The following is a 9,171-nucleotide window of genomic DNA, read 5'->3' as shown; positions in this document are numbered from 1 at the left end:
AATCCTCGAAAGAGCTCTCTCAGCCTCACCTACCTCACAGGGGGTCTGTTGTGGGGAGAGAAAGGGAAAGGAGATTGTAAATCGCTCTGAGACTCCAAATGAAGGATGGGGTATAAATCCAATCTCCTCCTCCTCCTCAAATCCTTGAGAAATTCCTGGAAATTTGGGGTTTGGCTCATGGGGAGGGCAGAGTTTGGGCAGAGGGTGGAGCTCAGTAGGGATGTGATGACATAGAGTCCATCCTCCAAAGTTACCATTTCCTCCAGGGCAACTGATCTGTAGTCAGGAGATCAGTTGTATTTCCAGGAGAACTCCTTGATGTTGATAATCATGAGGAGGAGAAAGGAAGACCTCTTCCCTTTTGTCATGAGCCTGGGCCGGTGTAGTGAGACCCAGAGGTCATTTCGGGGGGGATCGCGGGGGATCGCAGTTCCCCCGGGTGAGGTACTAATGTTCCAAGTTCAGAGAATGTGAACTTTAGGGTCATCCACCATACATACCACACTATAGCCCCCCCTTGATAGACCATCCGGAATGAAAAGTGCTGGTGAGACAAATGCCACTGTGTCAAGCAGGGGAAGGCCAAGCCTTTGGGTTGCTGCAACCATCACAGGTGGGCATGCTCAGTGACTAGTGTAAAGGGAGATCTCCACAAATCAGGTTGGAAAGATTCTACTGCTCAACGGGCAGCAAGTACCTGTCACTTGACAACTGAATAAGGGGGTGTGGCCTTATGACACACTTCCGGTGATGTCAGGGAGTGTGGCATATGCTAATGAGTTATGCTAATGAGTTCCCCTAGCTCTTTTTCTACAAAACGACCCCTGGTGAGACCTAGTGGATATGGGAAAGGCTGTATTAGAGTGACTACTGGACCTACATTTCCCAGGCCACCCTTTGGACCCTGTGATCGGTTAAGAGGGGAGTTGGAGAGGAGTAGAGGGTGGTGCCTGGGAAGAAGGGATAAAAGGCCTCACCCAAAGGGGGAGGTGGTTCACTCCTAGGGACCAGAGCTGAGGAGAGACTGCTGTAGACAGAGGGATCCCTCATCCAGAAGTAGGGTTGCCAAGCCCCCCCGGGGGGCAGGGTAACTCCCGCTCGAGAGGCCCATTCCCCGCTGGCCCGGATTGAGCCGCCAGGGGGAACCCCGCCCCCAAAGTGCCAGACGTGCCTGGTGCAATGACGCCACCCGGAAGTGACATCATCGCGTCGGGCACGTTGCGGGGGGACGCTCTATCATTCTAGGGGAAACTCTATGGTTTCCCCTCGAAGTATTGTGACCCCGCCCCCAATGTGCCTGAAGTGATGACGTCACTTCCGGGTGGCGTTATTGCGGCACACGTTCCCCCCGCTAAAGCCAAGGTAAGACTTGGCAACCCAATCCAGAAGGGGTGAGTCAGTTTGAGGCAAAACACCAAGACACAGCTAGGAACATAGAAAAGCGTGTAAAGGTGTTTTATTTTATTGGTTCACCCACCTTTACTGTTCTCATTATTCTACCGATTATTTGAAAACCAGTTATTACTAGACCTCTTAAATAAAATTGCTTATCATTCTGCCTGGGAACTCACACCTCATCCAATCACATATAAAGCAAAAACCTACTGAGAAAGAATCGGCATAAGAGGTCGGGTGGCTGCGTTGGGCCCTCCCGAGGAGGCCTGTACCAGAGTGGTGGCAGTCTACAGAGAGCTTCCCTGGTTCCCTGCTTGCCACACCTTTGGATTACAATATGAGCTAGAGAACAACAGTCATGCCAGAACACCCATTTGCGGTTGCAGCTAAGTATTACAGGGTGTCAGAACTAATGTTCCAAGTTCAGAGAATGTGAACTTTAGGGTCATCCACCATACATACCACACTATAGCCCCCCCTGGTCTTTCGGACGTCTAGGGCGTAATGCCGGATAAAGGTATTGGGCGTAGCCCACGTTGCAGCCTTGCAGATGTCTTGGAGTGGTACTCCGCTGAGGAAAGCGGTGGACGTCGCGAGAGCCCTGGTAGAATGGGCTCTAATAGGTCCAGGCAGAGGCTGTTTCGCCGGGAGATAACATAGCCGAATCAGACCAACGATCCATTTGGTCAGCCTTTGCACAGTAATGCGAGTACCGATTCGTGATGGAGCATACGATACAAACAGATGTGGATCACGTCTGGTTGGCAGTGTTCTTTGTAGATAAAACAAGAGAGTCCTCTTAACATCGAGGTTATGCAGCAGACGGTCCTCATCCGTCTTAGGGTCAGGGGAAAAATTCGGTAGTACTACTTCAGCTTGTAAATGAAATTCAGAAACAACTTTAGGCAAGAAAGTGATATCTGGTAATAGACGAACTCCATCAGGAAGGACAGAGAGGTAAGGCGGGTCATGCCGAAAGGCTAACAGTTCTCCCACCCATCTAGCCAATGTGATTGCAGTTAAAAAGGCTGCTTTCCAAGCAAGGAGCCGCAACTCGCAAGTAGCCAGAGGTTCAAACAGTTTCCGCGTCAACTGACGCAGGACCAGAGGTAAGTCCCAAGGAACAACTGGGGATCTAATCGGAGGGTAGAGACGCAACAAACCCTTCAGAAAACGTTTGGTGACCGGATGCATGAATAGTGAATAACCATCAACTTGAACATGGCATGCTGATAGAGCAGCTAAATAAACACGTAAACAGGAGTGGGAAAGCCCCGAGTCAGCAAGGGATAAAAGAAACGAAAAAACTTTTTCCAGGCCAGCCGATGCGGCATGAGACGTGTCAGTGCCGACAAATGTACAAAACCGCTTCCATTTATATTCATAAGATTTGCGAGTGGATGGTTTCCTCGCATTCATCAGCACATGAGCTATACGGTCTGAGAAGTTTGGGGTACTATGTGCCATGCTGTCAGCTTCAGTGTTTTGACATCGTGATGCAGTACTGGCGAATCCGTGAGACAAAGAAGGTCTGGGACCGAGGGAAAGTGGTAGTACATTCCCTGAGACAGTTCTAGGAGCGTTGAGAACCAGGGCTGTCTGGGCCACCATGGTGTTATCAATATCACCTTCGCGTTCTCCGAGAGGATCTTGCGGACCACACGGGAGATGAAAGGTAGAGGGGGAAACATGTACAGAAACCTCGTGGATGGTTTCCTCGCATTCATCAGCACATGAGCTATACGGTCTGAGAAGTTTGGGGTACTATGTGCCATGCTGTCAGCTTCAGTGTTTTGACATCGTGATGCAGTACTGGCGAATCCGTGAGACAAAGAAGGTCTGGGACCGAGGGAAAGTGGTAGTACATTCCCTGAGACAGTTCTAGGAGCGTTGAGAACCAGGGCTGTCTGGGCCACCATGGTGTTATCAATATCACCTTCGCGTTCTCCGAGAGGATCTTGCGGACCACACGGGAGATGAAAGGTAGAGGGGGAAACATGTACAGATGCCTCGTTGACCACGGGTAAAGAAGGCCATCCCCTAAGGAGTGGGCACCTTGACCGCCCCAGCTGCAGAAGAGGCGACACTTCCTGTTGTCCTTGGTCGCAAAGACGTCGAATTGGGGAGTCCCCCACCTCTGGAAGAGTGGGAGGAGGTAGGTAGAGTTGAGACCCCACTCGTGAAGGCTGAAACCGGAGCGGCTTAGGTGGTCTGCCTGTAGATTCAACTTCCCTGGTATATGAGTGGCCACTAAGAAAATGCCCTCTGCTTTGCAGAAGGTCCAAAGGGCTATCGCCAGAGTGCAGAGACAATTGGAAACAGTGCCTCCTTGCCTGTTGATGTACGACAGAGCCGTGGTGTTGTCCATGAAAATGCTCACACATTTCCCCCTGAGCAGAGGGAGGACGCTGGATACGGCGTTGTGAACGGCTAAGAGTTCCAAATAGTTGATGTGATTTTGTCTCGTGATGGCATCCCAAACATTTCCCACGGAATAACCCATAGAGTGGGCTCCCCAACCTGTCATGGAAGCGTCGGTAGTAATGACGACTTCTGGTGATGGTGGGTAAAACGGAGCCCCCTGGAGGAGGTTGGATCGAAGGGTCCACCAGTGCAGAGAGTCTCGTATGTGCAGGGGCGGGGAGAGTATCACTATGTGGGCGTTCTTTGAAGGCGTGTAATTGCGGAGGAACCATAATTGAAGCTGTCGCATTTGCAGTCTCAAAAAAACTAGGATTGCCGTTGTAGCGGCCATGAGACCCAGAAGCCTCTGAATGGTGTGGGCCGTGGAGGTAGGGCTCGCACGAACTAAAGCGGCCAGAGATATTATGTCCGCAGCCCTGTCTGGTGGCAAGTACACTGTGCAGGTGGTGGAATCTAATATTGCCCCTATGTACTGGATTATCTGTATAGGACAAAGATGAGATTTTTGGAAGTTGACTTTCAACCCTAAGTTGGCCAGAAGAGATAGGGTGTCTGCGACGTTGGAATGGAGAATGGTTTTCGTAGGAGCGACCAGGAGCCAGTCGTCTATATAAGGATATATTGTGATCCCTTTGAGCCGCAGAAACGCTGCCACTACGACCATTGTCTTGGTGAATACCCTCGGGGTGCTGGACAGACCGAAGGGAAGAGACCTGTATTGGAAATGCCTGTCGCCTATGGCAAACCGTAGGTATTGACGGTGGGACGGATGTATGGTAATGTGAAAATAAGCGTCCTGAAGGTCCAGGGTAGCCATCCAGACTCCCTCGCGAAGCAATGGCAGAATTTGATGGAGGGAGACCATCCGAAAACGGTGATATGCCACGTAGTAGTTGAGACCCCTGAGATCTAGAATCGGCCGCAAGCCGCCGTCCCGTTTTGGTACTGCAAAATACCGGGAGTAAAATCCTGTGCCTTGAAGGTTTGGTGGTACTCTCTCGATGGCCCCTTTCTGCAGACGGAGGGACACCTCCCGAAGGAGGGGGGGAGGGAGGCGTGAAGACGACAACTGGCACGTCGGGGTTCCACTGGAACTGGATGTTGTAACCACGGGTCACGATGGAGAGGACCCAATCGTCCGATGTTATATAACGCCATGAGGGGAGAAAAGGGTACAGGCGAGTTGGGGTAAAAAGAAGTGCTGATTCGGGGACAGGGAAGTCAAAAACCCTGTTTGGAGGGTTGTTTGGGTTGTTTGCCATGTGAAGATTGTTGCGTGGCGCCAAACCTTGGTTTCTGATAGTCAGATTTTTGGGGGCCAGAATAAGATCGAGGTTTCCATCTGGAATCCGGGGACTGATGTGACGGTGTATGCTTCTGCCACGGCCTAGTCCAGGTGCGGGAGCGTTGAGGCTGCCTATAGGATGAGGTAACTCCTAATGCTCTCGATGCCTTAATACTCTTATCAAGTTCCTGAAGAGATGAGTCCGTGTTGGCATTGAATAATCCTTGGCCGTCAAATGGCACGTCTTCCACCTGAGCCCTGGTGTCCAGTGGAAGGGAGGTGTTACGTAGCCAGGAGTGCCTTCACAACACCACAGCCGATGCCATTGTCCTGGACGAGGCTTCCAACACATGTTTAGTGGTAGTTAACTGTTGCTTGGCCACTGCCATGCCTTCTTTTTGAATAGAGCGGGCAAGGCGCAATTTTTCCTCTGGAAGTTCAGAAAGTAAATCTGTGAACTTTTCCCAAAGTGAGTATTGATAACGACTCATGCACGCTAAGTAAGTAGACTGCTTGACAGCTAAAGCTCCTGACGAATAAAAACGACGTCCAAAGGCATCCAGTTTACGCCCTTCTTTGTCAGACGGAGCAGTATGTGTTCTACGAGACCTAGATGATGAAGTCACAACCATGGAGTTCGGACTTGGATGCGTTACTAAGAAGTCTGCCCCTGGATCCTGGATCTTGTACATATGGTCCAGTTTTCTGGAAGATACCGGAGCAGATGACGGATTCTTCCATGGGGATTTTGCTGCCTCAAGTAGAACAGAGGACATAGGTAGCGCCACTACTGAAGAGGTGTCCAGCTGTACCACATCATACAGTGAGTCAGTGGTTTGTGGAGGCTTTTGAACTACTGTGAGATTTAAAGAAGTGGCCATCCTCTTAATCAAATCCGCATAGTTATTCAGGTTATCAGATGGAGAAATTGGTAAGTCATGTGCCACATCCGAAGTCGGAGATGTGTGGTCCGGGGAGGTAGGTATTACAGATGCATCAGTATCTGACTCCTCTTCAGGAGCATCCGAAAAGTCTTGGTCTGTGTCTGTTTGCGGAGTAATTGGTACGAGAGGTACCACAGGCACCTTAACCGGAGCTGCGGGTAAATTAGGTCGAACCTCTAATTTAAGCGGAGGCGGTTTTGGGTCCACTGACAAGAGATCAGAAGCAGGCGGGCGGGAAACTGTAGCAGGAGGCCGAGACCGAATGGGCGAACGAGATCTATGTCCAGAACGTATGGAGTAACAGTCCCAATCCGAATAAGTAGCCGGGTTAAGCCACGGCATTGGTGGGTGATACGGGCCATATAAGTATCTCATCTGCTTCTCATCCCATGAGAGTGGTGGTCTATACGCTCCAGGGGAAGGGCTTCTGTTCCTCTGTGGTCTAGAGGAGGCAGGCATGTCGTATCCCCGAGATGTGTGCCTGTATACCGGGGCATCGATATCGATCGGCTGTAAAAACTTAGATGGACGGTGACGCTCTACAGTGGATTGCGGTCGATGCCGACGGGCTTCGGCATCGTGCGGACCTGGATGCATCGATATCGATGAATGCGACGGAGCGGGGGAAAACTCTGCACCGTCTGGGTGACTAATGAGCTCCGCCGTGTCGATGTCGACAGATTCTGGAGCCTGTTGGCGTACAGGGGAAGCCAATAGACCAGTAGGTGACGTATGCGGTGGTGGAGGTTCCGGTATCGACACCACCTTCGGCGTAGATGGCTGTAACAAAACGTCCTCAGATGGTACTGCCTTACCCTTCTTGGACGGCACTGGCGTCGCCTTGGTAGACTTAGAGGTACCTGCCTTTGCACCTTTAGATTTAGCCGAATCCCTTGACGTCACCAAAAGTGGACTTCGATGTCAATTTTTTCGATGTCGACTGGTCGGTATCGACAGATTTCTTAGACGTAGAAGGTGGTTCTTCCATCGCCGAGGTTGGATTAAGAGCGGATTCCAGTAACGCAACCTTCAAACGAGCAGCGCGGTTCTCCTTCGTTTGATTAGAAAATTTCGCACAATGTCCACAAGTCTCTGGTTTGTGGGACTCCCCCAAACAAAACAAACACAGTTTATGGCCGTCTGGCGGGGCCAATTTGCTACCGCACCTACTGCAGCGGTTAAAAAATCCCCACTTTTTTCCCTTTCGTTTTTTTTCTTCCATACGGATGTAGAGAGATTTGAGGAAAAATTGGGGGGGGGGAGGCCCGAAAGCCAGAGGAGAAACTCCTCAACGGCTGAGGAAAAACACTAACAAAAACAATCCTTTTTTTTTTTTAGGTAAAGGAAAAATGGAGACAAAAAACAATTCAGAAGAAGTTTTGAAGCAAAAGGAAGAAGAGCTAGAGGGCCTGAAGGCAACTACAGCGAACCAGGTCGGAGGAGAGCAAAGTCGATCCTTTCAACACGGCGGTAGAAAGAGAACTGGCGGGATGTCCGCGCCCGCCCCTCTGGGCATGCGCACTGGGTTCCTGCGCTTGCCTGAGGTAAACGGGCGCGAAAATCCTCTGAAGAGAGCTTGCTACAGCACCGGTTGGTTCAGCGCGTGCGCACTAAACACATTGTTGTGAAGCACAGAGACCACAAATAAGATAGGTAATAATACTATTCTATTTCAGACTTAGATTTTTTTCGCATTGGCTCTTCCCGTTTTATGGTCAGACATTTTTTGTAGATATTTGTCCGCACCCAACATTGTTTTACATATTTTCAAATAACAGCCGTGCAATAACATGAGAGAGAAGAGGAGGTTTGAAAAAATAATGGTCAGAGATAACTTGAAGGATACACTTTCAGAATACTTGAATCCCGCTTGAATTTGATCAGCCTGAAAAATAGGAGTCACATGAAAAAGTGGGACAAAAATTTAGGAAGGGCGGGATTCATGGGATTGTTCCAAAGACAGGCCATAAGCACAGCTGAAAACCACTGCAAAGGAATTACACAATGGTGTATATCATTTCCCCAAAAGTGAGTGGATGGAAACCACTGCAGTGGATGGAGAGCACTACAGGGGCAATAAGGTTAAAGGGGATTTTCAAACATGGGGTGCGCTTTGTGTATTGTTAAAAAGTTATGGAAGGAAACGATAAGGCTAAAGGGGATTTTGTGCGCTTCGTGTATTGTTAAAAAGTTATGGAAGGAAATTATGAGATTCTTAGGGAAGCATTAGGTGTAGTTTCACCTCTAAACCAGGTAACAACCTTGACTTGGTTTGTTCTGAGAAGAATTAGAAATGAATCCCAAGTTAAAGTTTGTGTCTGTACATTATCATTCATTAAACATTTTAACAGCAAAAATACCCTACTTTAATGTAAAATGTAGGAGACACGTGAGGTTTTAAATCCAGCCTATTTTTAATAACTTATGTCTTAGGTTGACAGAACTGGTATTGCATTTTAAAAAAAACCAGTTCAGAGGTATGCCAAGGCCTGCGACGACCTATTTAAGATCAGGTTAAATAATTACGAAACACAGCTTTCTCTTCTGTGTTAGTTAGTTATTTGCATCTAAAATGTATTTCACCCTTTACTTGGTAACTCTGTGCTCCCCTATGTGTATTCTGAAAAAACAAATACATCAAAGTGTGCATGTTCTTACCCTACCCTTACCCATTCTAAAAGATTAGCCAGAAAATTTATTTGCTACAGTAGTGGGTGCACAATTTATCATCTGTAACCAGCTTACGTTGGAAATTACCCAGTGGAATAATTTCACTTTTAATATCGCTCGTAGTCTGACATGACTCATAGTCTGACATGACATACTTGTAGACATGAAATACATTTCCATCTTTGCAAAATGCAGGTTAAATGTGGAGACAGGGAACTTACTACTGATGGGAGGATACAAACGCCGTTATGGAAGCAAATGCCGACACAGGCTGACAGCGTAAGCTGACATCACAGTTTGTGGTCCATCGTTTCTTGCCCTCATGGCAGACAAAGAAGCCAGTTATAGAAGCTGAAAGGACCTTATAGGCACAGAAACGATACTCCACCTTGTTTGGTTTTTAGCCCTAATTAAGCAAAGGAACTCTCTCCTCCTCCTGGCTGGGAAGCTCAG

This window comes from Gekko japonicus, unplaced genomic scaffold (assembly GCF_001447785.1).
Source record: "Gekko japonicus isolate JY-2015 unplaced genomic scaffold, Gekko_japonicus_V1.1 scaffold1705, whole genome shotgun sequence".
NCBI lineage: Eukaryota > Metazoa > Chordata > Lepidosauria > Squamata > Gekkonidae > Gekko > Gekko japonicus.
The sequence above is the reverse complement of the archived record's forward strand: the minus strand, read 5'-3'. Positions refer to the sequence as shown.